This window comes from Dendropsophus ebraccatus, chromosome 3 (assembly GCF_027789765.1).
Source record: "Dendropsophus ebraccatus isolate aDenEbr1 chromosome 3, aDenEbr1.pat, whole genome shotgun sequence".
NCBI classification, from domain to species: Eukaryota; Metazoa; Chordata; class Amphibia; order Anura; family Hylidae; genus Dendropsophus; species Dendropsophus ebraccatus.
This window is the reverse complement of record NC_091456.1, coordinates 188,631,016-188,647,037: the sequence shown is the minus strand read 5'-3', so window position 1 is coordinate 188,647,037 and position 16,022 is coordinate 188,631,016. Positions and strand designations below refer to the sequence as shown.

The following is a 16,022-nucleotide window of genomic DNA, read 5'->3' as shown; positions in this document are numbered from 1 at the left end:
CACTAAACGGTAATAAGTCAAGAGGGAAGGGCGGGACAAGATTTATGTATAACGCTATTGGAGACTGTAAACAATTAAGAGACAGAGATAACAGGAAAAGGAGGTGAGAGACAGACCTTGTTCCAATTACAGATGAGGAATGGCTTGATATATTGGACAGTGGGTTGAGAGCCTCAATGAATAGAAATCACTAGAGATGAGCGAACCAGGTTCGGGTTCGAGTCGATCCGAACCCGAACGATCGGCAATTGATTATCTGGGGCTGCTGAACTTGTATAAAGCTCTAAGGTTGTCTGGAAAACATGGATACAGCCAATGACTATATCCATGATTTCCACATAGCCTTAGGGCTTTATCCAACTTCAGCAGCCACCGCTAATCACATGCCGAAAGTTCGGATACAGTAATACTTTAATATCTTAAAACACACACAACAATGTACATCATATTTATGCATTTACGTAGTTATTTGGATTTATTATACTATTATTTATTATTATGCATTTTATTTTTATTTTTTTTGGCTTTGCTTGTGTCCCTCTCTGTGGGGAGGGTTGGGGTATTGGGGTGGGAGGATAATTTAATTGGAAGATTTGTCTAGTCCTTTTTAATGTATATGATGACCTATTTTTGAAAAATAAAGATATTTTTTTTAAAAAAGCCTCACATGTCCGATTACGTGGCCGGCTTGCTCAGCCCGCCTGTGTGAACCTTTTTATGGTAAAGAAGACTTGGTTTCCGAACATAACCCTTCCCACATTGCGAACTTCAAAACGGCTTCTCCTCTGTGTGTATTCTCTGATGCTTCACAAGAATTGATTTTTGATTAAAACATTTCCCACATTCCGAACATGAAAATGGCTTCGCCCCTGTGTGAGTTCTATGATGCCTAACAAGTTCTGTTTTCTCACTAAAACATTTCCCACATTCCGAACATGTAAATGGTTTCTCCCCTGTGTGAGTTCTATGATGCGTAACAAGAGTTGTTTTTCGATTAAAACATTTCCCACATTCTGAACATGAAAATGGCTTCTCCCCTGTGTGAGTTCTCTGATGTGTTACAAGGTGTGATTTCCGAGTAAAACAGTTTCCACATTCCAAACATGAAAATGGCTTCTCCCCTGTGTGAGTTCTCCTATGCTTATAAAAGCCTGATTTATTAGTAAAACATTTCCCACATTCCGAACATGAAAATGGCTTTTCCCCTGTGTGAGTTCTCTCATGAATAACAAGGTCTGATTTCCCATTAAAACATTTCCCACATTCAGAACATGAATATGGCTTCTCCCCTGTGTGAATTCTCTGATGCCTAACAAGATGTGATTTCTGAGTAAAACATTTCCCACATTCTGAACATGAAAATGCCTTCTCCTCTCCAAGATATCTTTTATGAGTAAAGCATTGTTCACGTTGTAAACATGAAATTTGAGGCTTTCCTGTATTTTCTCTTTGATGTTCATGGTCTTCTCTGTAAATGTCAGCTTGCTGTGATGGATCAGAAGATGGGACTTGTATAACAGGATGAGATGAGAGATCTTTGCTGTGAGGGGCTGAGGGTGTATCTGGGATAGTGGACGGCTCCTCATATGTATCTTGTGTGATATGATCCTCTGAGGAGATCTGATGTCTCCCTGAGCTCCTGGTAGAATCATCTGCAAAGGAGAAAACATCATTTCTCTTATTTCCCAGTAATAGAAGCTTAAACATATTGCAGACATGGAAAGTTACTCTTTTTTATGTAACATAATAAGAATGATCAGATCTGTTCCCATCCACAGGAAGTGTCAGGGAGAAGAATCTAGAAGCTGGAGGCCGGGGAGATGACGTCCTTAGTAGGAAAAGTAATGGAAACTCTTCTCAAATAAAAAATAGGACCATTGACCCCCTACATACCGATAACCTGCTGGACCCCAACCAGCATGGCGTTACTGGATTTTTTTGACATACTGTGCATAAGTCACGTGGTGCAGTGACGTCCCCGACCGGGCCAGCCTCTGGCTACATATGTCCTTGGTAAGTGTTCAGAGCCTTCTAGATGACCCTCCCCGAACAAGGGACGTCACAGCAAAGCCCTGGTCTAGGGTCTATACTGTCAGTGTGGAGCAGGTTTCTCCCCAATGCAAAAAGCACTGACACCCCCCTCCTTGGCTACTTGGGATACTCTGTGTCTACTCCAGCAGCAGTGCTCTCAGCTGGCAGCCGCTCTGGATGTGAGGCAGGAGATAGCGCTGAAACGTGAAAGGTAAGTACATAACACTTCTCAGAGGGAACAGTGTGTATGAGTGTATATATACACATATACATACAGGGGAACAAAAGGAGGACATACCTGGCTACTTAGGGGACATATGGGGTGTAGGTGGGAATAGATTTTGACAAACTGATCCATCTTCCCTCCATGTCTGTTCACTGCAGATGGTATCAGGAAGCTGGACTGAAGGTTATTGCGATGTGATATATGCCGGAACACCTGGAAAGTTCTGGCCCCAAATAGATTTGAGTTGTTTTAAAAGAAGAAACAGGATTGTTGTTCTGCCATTCTTCCAGATGAGGCAGCGATTCCCGGATATGTGATTGTGGAGGAACACCAATGGAACAGGTAGACATAAGCGTGGAAATGGAGGACCTGGAAGCAATAGGGCTTCTGACTTGTCTATGTATATGGTATAACCTGAAAGCTTATCTAAAGCCTGGAGGTCGCCCAACAAAGGGGAGAGAGTAGAGAGAAGGTTCCTGATGATAAGAAGTACATCCTCTGCTAATGCAGCCATGTAATATCACAGAGTATGGTGGTGACTGTGCGGAGGGTGTTACAGGGGGTATGTGGTACAGTAAGAGACAGAGAGAGGGATTAGAGAGAAGGGGGAGAGGGGGCAACCTTGTGCTCTTCCTGTGAAGATGTCGAAGGGCAAAGTATTACGTCTGTTAATCTGGAGTTGTGGTCCGTTTCTGTATAAGCTATAATATATTGGGAGAATATAGGGCCAAACCGTCTACGCTGAATAGTGGTGAGAATAAAGGGCCATGAGGTCTTGTCGGAGGCCTTTCCTGCATCTACACTAAGTATAATGGTCAAAGGTCATGAGGGGTCATGAACTCTATCATTGAAAAATTCTCGACTCTAGGAACAAGCACTGGAGCATTTTCGTACTCGCTGGACATTACTGTCAGTCATTACTGAGCCATGTCTGTGAGCGCTGGGACTTTGTGTGTTTGGTCTTATTTTGAAAAAGACCAAATATCGGCACAAAGGGAACATGGAGCTCAGTTGCATAATGTTGATTTAACCATATAAATTATTTCTTAAATTAAAGTGAGTATAATACATAACTGCTTGCGATCAGAACCCCTGTTGATTTAAAAAATAAATCCCAACAGGTACGCTGTAAGATGAGGACGGTCACTATAGATGCAGCAGCAGGAGACTGATAGTGATATATTGTCCGCTGGGACTGTGCTGTATATTAGAATTTAGGCTGAATGATTATATAGCTGGAAAACTGACAGGACACAGAACTTATAATATTCCACACAGAATAGTTACAGCCGGTGACTGAGGAGAATGTGTGACTGTTCTCTGCATTTAGTGGTCACTACTCACCTGGGCGGTTACCTGTAGTGATGTCCGCCTTATACTGCTCATCACTGCTGTCATCTGTCGCCTCTTCTTCTTTCATCATATCTGTAGCATCAATAAAGTTCAGATCCTTCCATGTAATGATGTCCTCCATACGCTGCTCATCACCGCTCACATCTGTCTCCTCTTTTACCCTTATGTCTGTATAATTAATGGAGTTCAGTTCCTTCTTTGCAGTAATGTCCTCCTTATACTGCTCATCACTGCTCACATCTGTCTCCTCCTCTTCTTTTATTGTCTTGGACATAGTAATAAGATCTTGTTCTGTAGTAATTTCCTCCTTATACTGCTCATCACTCCTCACATCTGTCTCCTCTTCTTTAATTGTCTTGTCCATAGTAATAAGATCTTTTTCTGTAGTGATGTCCTCCTTATACTGCTCATTACCGCTCACATCTGTCTCTGGAGCATTAATATTGTTCCCATCTTCCCCCTGATTCATAAGATGTGAGAGAAATATTGTAAAAGTCATTAGACAGGAGGAGAAGTCAGGTGGGATGTACAAATCATGGGAAACATCTCCATCTACCTGATTCTGATCCTGTGGAAGAAGAGGACGGGGACATCTCTCTGGTGCTGTTCTCTTACTGGATCTGACTGGAGGGAACACATACAGAGACTGAATTCATTCTTTCCATCCAGATAATACAGAGAGGAGGTGTGTATATAGTCCTGTCTATTACCTGCTGATGGGAGGGGCTGCTGATCCTCCAGCATCACATCCTTGTACTGATCCTTGTGTCCTTCTACATACTCCCACTCCTCCATGGAGAAATAGACCGCCACGTCCTGACACCTTATAGGAACCTGACACACACAATGATCACACAGTCATCCCCCCCACCCCTCCAGTGGTGTTACTGTATAATGTCCCAGCATTCCCAGCAGCCACAGTCTCACCTCTCCACTCAGCAGCTCCACCATCTTGTTGGTGACTTCTAGGATCTTCTCTTCCTCCATTTCCTCATGTATCAGGGGCCCCGGGATTGGGCTCAGGGTTCTTCCCCATCCTTCACACCCAGGGGCCCCACAGCGCCCACTAGAGGACTTCTTCACTACTGTGTAATCCTGTGTATGGAGAGACACATTACTATCACTCCATCCATTCCCAGAATCCCTCACCTCTCCAGTCCTATCCATCTGTTATTCCATAGGTAAGAATGATGTCATGATGACATCACTCCCAGAATCCCTCACCTCTCCAGTCCTATCCATCTGTTATTCCAAAGATAAGAATGATGTCATGATGACATCACTCCCAGAATCCCTCACCCCTCCAGTCCTATCCATCTGTTATTCCATAGATAATGATGTCATGATGACATCACTCCCAGAATCCCTCACCTCTCCAGTCCTATCCATCTGTTATTCCATAGATAAGAATGATGTCATGATGACATCACTCCCAGAATCCCTCACCTCCCCAGTCCTATCCATCTGTTATTCCATAGATAAGAATGATGTCATGATGACATCACTCCCAGAATCCCTCACCTCCCCAGTCCTATCCATCTGTTATTCCATAGATAAGAATGATGTCATGATGACATCACTCCCAGAATCCCTCACCTCTCCAGTCCTATCCATCTGTTATTCCATAGATAAGAATGATGTCATGATGACATCACTCCCAGAATCCCTCACCTCCCCAGTAAGCAGGAAGAGTATGTGTAGGGTGAGGGTTATTATCCTGTCGGCCATCTTGTCTCTGTCTCTCTCCATGGTTGATGGGTCGGTCTCTTATATAGAAGATATCAGCAGAGGATCCTGGAGAGATGAATAGAAAGTACAGGAGCCGTGTGCTTCCTCTGTGCTTCCAGGACCTGCCATGATGTCACAGTCATGTGATCAGTCACATGGAGGAGGAGGAGTCACATGATCAGGGGCTGCTACTCAGTGTATTAGTGATGGGAAATCTAGTTCGTTTTGGTGATTAGTTCACTTAGTTCAGTATTTCTCTGGATTCTGCTGAGAAGATATTGAACAGTTCTAGTTCATTACACAGAAGCTCTGGCTCCTAGGATGAGTTATAGTCTTGTTAAAATGATCAGATATAGTTAATACATCTGATCATTATATAACAAACTTTTGTTAAAGGGGTACTCTGGAGAAAATAAATTCAAAAGTTATTTATTCAAGTTAGTAATTTCCTTTTTTCCTACTAGGCTAGAGAACAATTGTTCTATTGAATTTTCCAAGACTTGACAAACAAACGATAAGCACAAAACACGTTTGCTGTCTCCGGCCGCTGTAATTTTTCTCCTCCTGGTCTCTCACATTGCTCCTAACGCTGAGAGATGCAGACGTGTCCTAGCGGGATCACACTGAATGTCTCAGAACATGCGATTTGGTGTACACATAGCTCTTATCCCCCACAGTGAATACCCATATCCTAATCTAAAAACATACTGCTGCCTATTACTGACATGTTTCGCCACTCGCTTGCTTTCTCAAAGTATTACGGCAAGCTCGGTTCGGGCTCATCAGGGCTTATATTTAAAGGATACATGAGTCCAGAACGAGGGCATAGGGAGGATACTACTTAGTGTTAAACCAATGTAGCTCTTGCACATAGATGTGTTTGAATTTTACTGGTTGTTCAGTCCTTGACAGTGACTGATTAGTTAGCGGAACATCACATCCGTTTGTACTTGAATTACCCGAACGCCGTTGATGTTGTGCGCATGATCAGGAAGTTATACATTTTACCGAAGTGTCCCACTGCATGGTGCGCCTGTCAGCGGACTTCAAGCTTTCAGGTATCGGGTTGAGTATAATGCACATAACAATGGACTTATACATTTTTCGAGATGTCCCACTGTATGGTACGCATGTGTCGGGATCCTGATATTTTATCATTTGACCACTAGAGGCCGCCATTTGTAGTTTAGAAGAATTTGTGCTGCAGTTCCATACCTTACTACTGGATGCTGTTGTTTTTCCCTTGTTTTGCCCTTTTCCAAAATGGTCACTATGGATGGTGTGGCAGCCATCTTGCTTCCTGTTTGGGCCTACTTCTGACCATGAGGCAATGCAAACATTGCTTGAGTATTGTGACTTGTACCAGTCTCCTGATCCAGAGAACTATCTTCTCCAGACTGTTCTACATTCAAGTTGGATTATCCTCATCAACATTCTAGTTGCACCCCTCCGGACATTCTCTTCAGTTTATCCGTGTGCTTGGCTCACTCCAACTGGCCACTGGATTCCAGGTGCGTGCACCAATATCGTGACAGCATGTCAGTGGACTTCAACCTTTTCAGGTATCAAGTTGAGTATAATGCGCATGACGATGGATTAATGCATTTTTCTGATATGTCCCACTGCATGGTGCGCATGTCAGCGGACTTCAAACTTTCCAGGTATCCGATTGGGTTAATGTGTATGACTATGGACTTATGTTTTACAAGGGAATCCCTGCAAATCAGGGAACTAATGCCGGAACCTCTGCAAACATCCAACAATTAAAACAAAGTCTAGATTTTACCCTGTGGTCAGCCATGGCCCCTCGATCAAAACATTCCATGACGCAGTAGCCAAAGATCTACGTAAACTTACTACAACTAAGAATCAGCAAACAGATAGACTCCTCATTGCCGGAGAGAGGAAAGCTTTAAAAGACCTACGGGCCAACCATGGTCTTATCATTAGATCAGTGGACAAGGGAGGTGGTATCGTCCTACAAGATAACATCGATTACAATACAGAAGCCATGAGGAACCTAAAGGGTGAAAACTACAAGAATATGTGCTCTGCCTTGATTCATATCTCAAAAACTCAGATGCTTTAATAAAACTACTGTAAAGAGTCACTGTCGTTAATTTTTTTTTTTTTTTTTGCAGAAATCAATAGCCCAGGCGATTTTAAGAAACTTTGTAATTGGGTTTATTAGGCAAATACGCCAATATCTGCATTTAAAAAGACTTTTCCCAGGTCCCCCCTGCTCTCCTTTCTGTCATCTACTGCTCAGAATCAGGAAATCTCAACAGTTTTACATCAGTCGGATCCTGTCTGTGCTATGAAGAGGGGGGGGGGGGGAAGGAGGGAGATTAGTCGGCAGAAGAGAGCAGAGAACAAAGGATTTCACAACAGGGAGGCCCTGAAAGCCCCTATTCAGAGGTCAGAGAGGTCAGTGCTGACTTTCAGAGAAGATAGCTAGAGATGAGCGAACCGGCCGAGGTTCGGGGTTCAAATGAACCTGAAACCTTGGCTTCTGACTGCCGCTGTCTGCCCGCTCCGTGGAGAGGGTGGATACAGCCGGAGGACCGCCTGTACGAGCGAACCCCAACCCCGGCAGGTTCGCCTATCTCTAGAGATAGCCAGTGATGTAGCTGTAAATTAACTCTTTATTGTCCCGTTTTGGTGCCTCATCTATACCCTCTTCATAGAGAACAATGAAGACGGGTGGGAGCTTCAAATGGCTATTTCATGATAAAAATGCCTTTTTTGGCTAATAAACCCAATTACAAAGTTTCTTAAAATCGCCTGTACTATTGACTTCTGCAAAAAATGTTTTCATGACAGTGACACTTTAAAAACACTAATGGACAGAGAATATGGTCCTTTTAACCATGGACATCTCAGCCCTTTATACGAACATTCAATATAACCTGGGAATGGAGTCCATCAGCCACTATTTGGAACAGGATCCCACCATACCACCTACACAGAGAGCATTCCTACTAAACTGCCTGGAGCTAATTCTAAAAAAACAACTAATTTGAGTACAATGGAACCATCTACCACCGAACATGCGGCACAGCAATGCACCAGCTTATGCTAACCTTTTTCATTGGTAGATTCGAGACCCTGAACCTCATCACCCATCCCCTTTTCCAGCAAAATGTAAAACTCTACAAGAGATATATAGATGACCTCTTCTTCCTTTGGGAGGGTGACATAAGTAGAATACAAACATTCCTAGAAGATCTTATTAACAACAATTGGGGGAATCACCCTAGTCCCACATTTTTCCAAAGAACGTGTCGAATTTTTAGCACTACTAATTTTTTTATGAAAACGAGGAGTTAATGATGGCCACCTACTTTACACCGGTAGACTCAAATAGCTATCTACCATTTAATAGCAACCACTCAAAGAAATGGAAGCTAAATATCCCATTTAGACAATTCAAGCGTATCCGTAAAAATTGCACAGCTAACAAATACCATGAACAAGCAATAACAATTAGGAACCAGTTTCTCGCTAAAGGGTACCCGCAAGAACTAGTTCTACATGCAGAAGAGAAGGCCGCCGCATTCACATAGGAACAGTTCCTTCAAGAAAGAACAAGTAATGAAACAAACACACACACAAAAAAAAAAGAAAAAATGGATCATTCTTCTAATTTCATTACAACTTACTCTACGGATCACAAACAATTACAGAACATCCTCCAGAAACATTGGCATATCCTAAAACTGGACCCTTTTCTGGAAAAAGAACTACCTACCAAGCCAAAAATAACTTTCAGGAAGGCTCCTAGTCTAAAAGGTCTATTAGTGCCCAAAATGGACCAATCAGGGAGAAGCACTGCATGATGGGAGATGTAGTTTCCAGACCAGTGCCATCTTGCATATAGACCAGATTTTGGAAAAACTTGTAATGGTGTCTGCTAGAAAGACAGGAAGTTGCTTAACATACTCCATGAGCAAGACCAGCTAGGTTTGAGAACATTTCATTTTTTTGACCCTTGGGGAGGGGGGAATACCCCTCTAAGGGTTTGTTTATCAATTTTTAATTGTATAGTAAATATCAAGTGGTAATTCAACTCTGGATCCTGTGTATCAAGAGCAGTTACATTACCACTACTAAACAGGCTGAAAACAAAGGCCCAGTCCGATTGGAGATAAATATAATAGATGCAGTCACCCTTCTCGCACAGGTCTCTGCCGCTCTCTGCCGACCTGTGACAAAGCATGCTGGGTCCATTATCCACCAAGGAAGGTAGTCAATAACCAAGGCGAGTAGCCAAGATTTTTGCAAATAGAGTGAAACCTCTCAAGCAGAACACTTCGAGAAAACCACCCCCCTTCCAGACCGATTTTATAACCATTATTTCCTATGGACACTGCCTCTCTTTGAGAAGACCAACCCCTTATCCGACCAATGACCGCTTTTTTTGTGCGGATTTTGTAGTTGCAAACCCCATAAAAAGACACAAAGGACAAGTTAAAACTGCTCCCCGACAGCGCTGACAGGGCCACGATGAAGATGGACGAAGCATGCTAGCAGGGTGAGAGAGAGAGGAGGGCGGAAGGTGGAGGCATGGCTAAGCCTGGAGGAGGAAGAAGGAGCGCCATAGCCCAAAGTGGAGCTGTGCAGGGAGCAGCTCCCCCAGACTGACCATCAGTGATAGCCGAGGCACGCCACAACTGTCAGCACTATGCTGAGAGTTAAAGGGTAAGTGCGGCGCTAAACAATTATTCACTAAATAACACAAATTACAAAGTTATACAACTTTGTAATGTATGTTATGTTAGTGAATGGCCCCCTTCCCCATGTTCCCCCTTCCCCATGCCAGACCCGGAAGTGTGATGCATTATACTCACCTGACTTGTGTCGACCCCTGTACGCCATCTTGTGACAATGATGTCATCATTGTCACAGGATGGCAGACGGGGGTCAACACGAATCAGGTGAGTATAATGCACCACACTTCCAGGTTTAGTGTGGGTGGGGGGGAACACAAGGAAGGTGGCTTAGGATGGTGGAGTTGTAGTTCTACCACAGCCACACAGGAGCATGTTGCGAGTTGTAGTTCTACCACAGGCACACAGGAGGATGCTGGGAGTCGTTGGTCTACCACAGCCACACAGGATCATGCTGGGAGTAGTAGTTGTACCACAGCCACATAGGAGCATGCTGGGAGCTGTAGTTATACCAAAGCCACACAGGAGCATGCTTGGAGCTGTAGTTCTACCACGGCCACACATGAGCACTTTTATGTGTTGCAAGTTGATCCTCATAATCCCAACCATGGTGCACAAGTGGTTAATTCCGTGGTGCATCATATACGATTTGTTCCACCTGTAGTGAGGGCGGTCCTCATATTATTCCACATCTTGTATGGCTATAAATGTTTCGTTTATTCACACTCACACTATGCCATGATTAAGGGACTACGTCCTGAAACGCATCGGCACATGATTTTATTGTTTTGTTATCCATTTTAAAGATGTGAAATAAAGTTCATCTATTATTCAACTGGACAATCCATTATCACACATGAGCACTAACACACACACAGATACATACATAAACATACATGTCACCAACACAGCAGTAGCAGTGGAGGATGACACTGTCTCTTAGCGGAGGATCATACTCCTCATCTGTCTCTGTTGAGAGGGGGCAGGGGTTGGGGCATTTGTTGGCTGGAAGATGCTAAGGGGGTGGGGGATGGTGCCACGCTGCAGTATCGGGGGGGTTGGCAAGGACCTGATGAATGGCCTCAGGGGGCCGCATGTGGCCAACGGGCCGTAGTTTGGGGGCTCCTGCTCTACATATTCCTGCTTCACTTAGACACTTAATTCTGCATTTTCTATACATCGTTCTTTGACCAGACCACCCCCATGAAAAAACAATTTTTTTGTGCAAAATTGGGTCGTCGGCTCATAGAGGTTTCAATGTATTTTCCATGTACCACTCCCTGTTCTGGCTCTGAGGATGACAGATGCGGGGGGCTCCCTGGGTGAGGAAGGGTCCCCAGGTTTGGACGCGGTTCTTCTTCCCCATGTGTTGGGTTACTATATAGGTGCCGGGATACAGCGTTTTAGGCCAGGTGCACAGTTGCACGGACAGAGCTCCTGCCTCACACTCCAAAAAATCTAACAAAGAACACACACCACAAAGTATCCTTTTTTATCTGCTCAAAACTTTTTTCTGTATTATAACATATACATGTTCATAATAGAAAAATTCAAGCATATCATCCAGTGAGTCGTAGTGGCATAAAGTCTTTAGACACGTCCTGGTTCAGCTCATAGCCCTTCAGAAGCCGCTTACGGAAACGAGGTGAAGTCACACTATATAGGTGCCGGAATGTGGCATTTTAGGCCAGGTGCAAACCTGCATCGATGGAGCTCCTGCCTCAAGCGTCCGTTTAAATGGCCGGCTCACTCCGCACCTCTGTGTGAATGTATTTATGGTAAAGAAAACTTGATTGTCGATCAAAACCCTTCCCACATTCCGAACATGAAAATGGCTTCTCCCTTGTGTGAGTTCTCAGATGCCTAACAAGGGTTGTTTTTCGATGAAAACATCTCCCACATTCTGAACAAGAAAATGGCTTCACCCCTGTGTGAATTCTCTGATGCGAAACAAGATCTGATTTTCGAAGAAAACATCTCCCACATTCTGAACATGAAAATAGCTTCTCCCCTGTGTGAGTTCTCTGATGCATAACAAGGTCTGATTTATTAACAAAACATTTCCCACATTCTGAACATGAAAATGGCTTCTCCCCTGTGTGAGTTCTCTGATGCCTAACAAGATGTGATTTATCAATAAAACATTTCCCACATTCTGAACATGAAAATCGCTTTTCCCCTGTGTGAGTTCTCTGATGTCTACCAAGTTGTGATTTCTTACCAAAACATTTCCCACATTCTGAACATGAAAATGGCTTCTCCCCAGTATGAGTTCTCTGATGCGTAACAAGAAGTGATTTATCACTAAAACATTTCCCACATTCTGAACATGAAAATGGCTTCTCCTCAGTGTGAGTTCTCTGATGTATGACAAGATCCGATTTATAAGTAAAACATTTCCCACATTCTGAACATGTCTTCTCCCCTGTAAGATATTTTTTTGTGAGTAAAGCATTTTTCATGTTGTAAAGATGAAAACTGAGGCTTTCCTGTATTTCCTGTGATGAAGCAGAAGATGGGACTTGTATAACAGGATGAGATGAGAGATCTTTGCTGTGAGGGGCTGAGGGTGTATCTGGGATAGTGGACGGCTCCTCATATGTATCTTGTGTGATATGATCCTCTGAGGAGATCTGATGTCCCCCTGAGCTCCTGGTAGAATCATCTGCAAAGGAGAAAACACCATTTCTCTTATTTCCCAGTAATAGAAGCTTAAACATATTGCAGACATGGAAAGTTACTCTTTTTTATGTAACATAATAAGAATGATCAGATCTGTTCCCATCCACAGGAAGTGTCAGGGAGAAGAATCTAGAAGCTGCAGGCCGGGGAGATGACGTCCTTAGTAGTAAATACGTCCTTGGTAAGTGGTGAGAGCCTTCCACACAGCTCCCTGGATGACCCTCCCCGAACAAGGGACGTTACAGCGAATTCCAGATCCAGGAAAATGGAATATGAGATGTAAGTATTTACCACTTCTCTGAGGGCACAGTGTGTATATATATATATACACACATGTACATACAGGGGGCATCCGGAGGGGGGGGGAGAGGGTGTTGACTTTTAAAACTCTAAAATTTGAAATACAGCTGTTCAACACATTGATCCAATACAACAAATTGATCCATCTACCCTCCGGACTGAAGGTTATTGCTATCTTATATGCCGGAACACCTGGAAAGTTCAGGCCCCAATAAGATCTGGCATAATTCCCAACATTTGCTAAAAGCAAAGAGGGACATATGCCACAATATCACAAGAGTATGGTGGTGACTGTGCAGTCAGTTTCTGTATAAGCTATAATATATTGGGAGAATATAGGGCCAAACCATCTATGCTGAATAGTGGTGGGAATAAAGGGCCATGAGGTCTTGTCGGAGGCCTTTTCTGCATCTAAACTAAGTATAATGGTCAAAGGTCATGAGGGGTCACGAACTCAATCACTGAAAAATTCTTATTACTCACCTGAGCAGTTACCTGTAGTAATTTCCTCCTTATACTGCTCATCACTGCTCACATCTGTCTCTTCTTTCACCATCATATTTGTAGTAATACTGTAGTTAATATCTTTCCTTGTTGTGATGTCCTCCTTATACTGTTTATCATCACTGACATTTTTCTCTACTTTTTTTACTATCTTGTCCATAGCAATATTATGGTTCAGATCATTTCCTGTAGTAATGTCCTCCTTATACTGCTCATCACTGCTCACATCTGTCTCTGGAGCGTTAATATTGTTCCCATCTTCCCCCTGATTCATAAGATGGAGAGAAATATTGTAAAAGTCATCAGACAGCAGGAGAAGTCAGGTGGGATGTACAGATCATAGGGAACATCTCCATCTACCTGATCCTGAGGAAGAAGAGGACGGGGACATCTCTCTGGTGCTGTTCTCTTACTGGATCTGACTGGAGGGAACACATACAGAGACTGAATTCATTCTTTCCATCCAGATAATACAGAGAGGAGGTGTGTATATAGTCCTGTCTATTACCTGCTGATGGGAGGGGCTGCTGATCCTCCAGCATCACATCCTTGTACTGATCCTTGTGTCCTTCTACATACTCCCACTCCTCCATGGAGAAATAGACCGCCACGTCCTGACACCTTATAGGAACCTGACACACACAATGATCACACAGTCATCCCCCCCCCCCCTCCAGTGGTCTTACTGTATAATGTCCCAGCATTCCCAGCAGCCACAGTCTCACCTCTCCACTCAGCAGCTCCACCATCTTGTTGGTGACTTCTAGGATCTTCTCTTCCTCCATTTCCTCATGTATCAGGGGCCCCGGGATTGGGCTCAGGGTTCTTCCCCATCCTTCACACCCAGGGGCCCCACAGCGCCCACTAGAGGACTTCTTCACTACTGTGTAATCCTGTGTATGGAGAGACACATTACTATCACTCCATCCATTCCCAGAATCCCTCACCTCCCCAGTCCTATCCATCTGTTATTCCATGGATAAGAATGATGTCATGATGACATCACTCCCAGAATCCCTCACCTCTCCAGTCCTATCCATCTGTTATTCCATAGATAAGAATGATGTCATGATGACATCACTGCCAGAATCCCTCACCTCTCCAGTCCTATCCATCTGTTATTCCATAGATAAGAATGATGTCATGATGACATCACTCCCAGAATCCCTCACCTCTCCAGTCCTATCCATCTGTTATTCCATAGATAAGAATGATGTCATGATGACATCACTCCCAGAATCCCTCACCTCCCCAGTCCTATCCATCTGTTATTCCATAGATAAGAATGATGTCATGATGACATCACTCCCAGAATCCCTCACCTCTCCAGTCCTATCCATCTGTTATTCCATAGATAAGAATGATGTCATGATGACATCACTCCCAGAATCCCTCACCTCCCCAGTCCTATCCATCTGTTATTCCATAGATAAGAATGATGTCATGATGACATCACTCCCAGAATCCCTCACCTCCCCAGTAAGCAGGAAGAGTATGTGTAGGGTGAGGGTTATTATCCTCTCGGCCATCTTGTCTCTGTCTCTCTCCATGGTTGATGGGTCGGTCTCTTATATAGAAGATATCAGCAGAGGATCCTGGAGAGATGAATAGAAAGTAGAGGATACAATGTATAATAAAGAATGGGAATAAATAGTACAACTTGTCCAGACAACAACAAACATGTACGTATATAAATGTGTAAAGATGTTTGAGCTCTTGTAATTCATCATAGAAAGAAAACTTCATCCTCACAACTTAGCACTGTTTCTTCCAGACACAGCACGTCTCTTGTCTCCAGTTCAGCTGTATTTTGCTATTCAGCTAAGTTGATAAACTTCACCCAAACTGGAGACCAGAGTGGTGCTGCCTCTGGAAGTGCTTAAAGGGATTATCCAATGTGCTCCATCTATAGCGCAGTCACCCCCCCCCCCCCCCCCCCCCCCCCCCCCCCCCCTTAGCATAGCTTGGGTGCCCCCTCTCCCTGAACACTGTAAAGGTCCTATTACACGGAATGATTATCGGTTGTACTTGGCCGTTACGGATGATAATTGTCCCGTGTAATAGAAGACAACGATCAGCCGACATGAACAATGTCGGCTGATTGTTGCTGTTGTTTGTCTTTCACCATACTGTAAGACAAAGAACTGTGATAGTAGCGATCTGCTGGCGTCCCTCCGTGGAATAGGAGCGGCGGCTGCAGACCAGCGCTATCCTCTATGGGCTGCCCGGACGATCTAGCGATCACCCAGGCACACCCCCCGCACTTACCTGCTCGCTGCCCCCGCGTGTAATAGCACAGGGAACGAGGGGAAAACAAGCGCTGACAGCCTCCTCTATGTCACCCTGTGTATTAGGGGCCTAAATCTCCTACCTGTCTGGCAGCCAGTGGGCAGATCCCAGGAGAAAGCAGCAGCAGCAGCAGAGCACACTAGCAGGAGGAGGGGGAGGGGCAGGAAGGATTTCCACATGTACCTTGTGTCTGGCCCCTCCTCCTCTCCAGTGATTGGTGCTAAAGAGGCAAGGGGCGG

The 16,022-nt window shown here is 44.1% G+C and overlaps 1 protein-coding gene and 2 pseudogenes across 1 annotated transcript in view; 2 read left to right on the top strand and 1 right to left on the bottom strand.

Annotated features, from left to right (window-relative positions):
- LOC138786597 (zinc finger protein 208-like) overlaps window positions 1-16,022 on the top strand; it is a 646,972-nt pseudogene that overhangs the window by 130,893 nt on the left and 500,057 nt on the right.
- LOC138786727 (zinc finger protein 271-like) overlaps window positions 1-16,022 on the top strand; it is a 256,641-nt gene that overhangs the window by 141,290 nt on the left and 99,329 nt on the right. The gene's annotated exons all lie outside the window — the stretch shown is intronic.
- On the bottom strand, window positions 370-12,854 carry LOC138786866 (oocyte zinc finger protein XlCOF7.1-like; annotated as a pseudogene).